This window comes from Cupressus sempervirens, chromosome 3, assembly GCF_028749045.1.
Source record: "Cupressus sempervirens isolate cs-2001-9-10 chromosome 3, ASM2874904v1, whole genome shotgun sequence".
Classification (NCBI taxonomy): domain Eukaryota; kingdom Viridiplantae; phylum Streptophyta; class Pinopsida; order Cupressales; family Cupressaceae; genus Cupressus; species Cupressus sempervirens.
In genome coordinates this window covers 835,591,576-835,594,748 of record NC_143120.1, presented here as the reverse complement: position 1 = coordinate 835,594,748, position 3,173 = coordinate 835,591,576, and positions in this window count along the sequence as shown.

Genomic DNA, 3,173 nt, shown 5'->3' with positions numbered 1-3,173 from the left:
TTAAAATATGTGTTTATGGATTTTTCAATTACAATATAATATATTTAATTAAAAAACTATAAACTCTTTATGAGAATATTCTTGACTTTGAGCTCTATAAAATGGTGTTTATATGTTATTTTAAAAATATCATAAAAAATAGTAAGAGTTATTGAAATGTAAGTTTCGTGAAATTTATTTATTTATTTAGTAATTGGATATAAACTAGTATAAACATGCATTTAATAGACATTTCCAATTGAAAAAGTGTGATATGTATATAACTTAGCTAGACCATAAGTTAAAAACAAAAATTGATTTTTAAATAGAAATATTCAAATTTAGTATAAGTTAGCCTGAAAAGTGACATAGCTTTGTACTTTTACCCTAATATAAATCTACATCTCTTAAAAGTTTGAAAATTTCCTTAATGAAAGTAGATGAGATTATCCCACATGAGGCCCAAAAAGGTTCTTAGACAACTTAGTGCAAAGTAAAAGGAAGAAAAATGAGGCAATTTTAAACATGTAGCTTTGCTCTCAAACCAAGAGTCAAGAAAATGACTAGTTTTCTGACCTCCTATTTCCCTTCATATCCTTTGGAGTTCACATATCATATTCAGTTGTAGAGCATAACACCATATAGCATATGGGTTATTTTTTATGAGAATTATGACTTTGCACTAAGCTAGATTTTCTATTGTTGTATGTTGTTGCCTATCAGTAGGCTTGGTAATCTTTCAACCATGATCTAATGTAAAACAAATTTCATTCTGATTTAATGGGTCTACCTCTATGCTAAAATTTACTTATAAAAAGGGAATTTACAATAATAATATTACTTTGTAACTTATAACTGCATCATCTTCAAATTCCTAACAATTTAGTGATAATAGATGTTTGAATGCAATTTTTTTCAAAACATCTATTTTAATGTCAAAATTGGCAAAAAGTAAAACCCACTATTTTAAGACTACCCATAGATTATTTTAAATATTTAAAAAAAAGATATAATTTTTTATTTTTATTATTATTATTTTTTAAAGAACTTTTATTCTTTATATGAGTTCAACATCTCAATTAATTAAATTTTAAAATATTTAAAATAAGATTAAATATTAAATATACTATAAACTTTCAATGGTCTAATAAATAAATTTTAATATCATTTTCATATTTTTATACAGGAATTTTGGAAGTTACTTGTAAAGCACATTAATTATTTTAGAGAATGTCGTGATTGGGAGATAGGCAAAATGTGGAATCATAGATGCATTTAAAAAACATATAAAATAGTCTGAAATAATATTGTATGTATCCATTAAAAACTCTTGGAATACTAAGGAACCAAATGATGAAAGTAAAAAAATTAAAGCTCCTTGAATACTGTGTATCCAAATGATAAAAGAAAGCAACTAGAAGAAATCTTGGTATGAATCAGATGCACTTAACTAAAATATATCTTCATTGAAAGCCCACAAATAATTCCCAAGGAAATAATTATCTCTAGCTGACATAATCCTTTTTATTGTCATTGTTGTCTACTAACTAAATATATAGGAAATCATTGTTTAATAATTTGAAAATTAATAATTAAATCAAGAAAAATAGTTTATTTGGAGAACCTAGTTAGCTGTGTAGATGATTTCCTACTTCCAAATGATATGAGGATGACTATGATTAGCGATTCCTTTAAACCTAAAGATATGAAGATGCTTCAATGTTATGTTTAAAGATAAAATAGGGGTATTGTTACAACATATTTGAATTCTACAATGAAGTTTGTAGTAATACAAATAATCAATTTTTTTTGTAAAGGATAGAGTTTAAACCTCACTTTATTACATAGAGAGGATGATAAACATCCTTTTTGTGCTTTCTTATGATGCTAAAATGTTTCTTTAATATCTTCAAAAACCTTAGGAAGGAATAAAGAGGGACTTGTTTTCTTAGTTTCCTTTGTAATTTCCTTTGTGTATTTATATATGTTTTCCTTTTCTAATGCCTATAATAAGAGAGTTCTTGTATGCTTGAAACAATTTGATTCAAAAACAAGAACACATTAGCCATTATCATCATATTTTAGGAATTGACAATTATTTTAAAAATATATTTAATTAAAATATATAAATGTAAAATATCAATATATTAAAATATAATTGAATATATTTTAAAATAAATAAATATTTTAAAATATATATATATTTGTAAGAGTTTTATTCAAAATATTACTAATTAAAAATATATTTAGTTGATAAGATTTTTTTAAGAGCTTTTGTTTTTGAAAATTTTACTTTCTCAATTTGTATTTCATTAACTTTCTTAAAGTGCCTACCTTTCATTGGCAGACATTGTAACATTATCTCAAACTTCTCTCTCATTTGCACCAATTATTGTGCTCCACTCTTCATGACTATGCAGTAAATATTCAACAACTACAAATAGGAGAGACCTTCTAACAATGGCATTGCTGAGTTTCCCTAAGAGTAAACAACTTGGGGGATGTATAAATTCAAGGTTGGTTTCCAGCACAAGAAAACTAACAAAATACTTCCTCATATTCTAAGGATTTATCTTTTTCTAGGGTAAAGACTAATTTTTTTGTAACGTTTGTAATGTTAATTCATGTATCACACCCTCCTATCAATAACATTTTTTTTCTTCTCCCATATTTATTTTTTTCATTTGATATTGCTTTGAGAGATGTCATAGAAAAAAAACATAATAATATTAAAAGATAATCTGTGTCATGTTTTATTTTGTAGCATATGTTTTCTTCATTTGATTCTAAGGCAATGATGTTTTTATTTAACAACTAATTAATGAGTTGCATACATTTTTCAATGCTCCTAATTTATCACTATGTTTTTTTAATTTCGCATATTAATTAGGGTTTTATATTGTATTTCAATTTTTTTTTATAATTTCATGTTATATTTCTAATATTTACAGGTTTTATGTTGTATTTTTTATATTAATTAGGATTTCACGTTTTGATCTAAAGAAACACTATTACAATAGAGGTAAAAATTCACCCTCTTTGCCATTTTTTCTAAAGAGAGAGAGAGATTCTTGATGCTTCCTTCAATGTAATAAGAGTTGTTTCTTTCCTTGGGTGGAATTTTTTTTGTAATGCTAGACTTTAGATATTATGATTTAACTAATTTTAGCTATCTATCAAAGATTTATAATGCA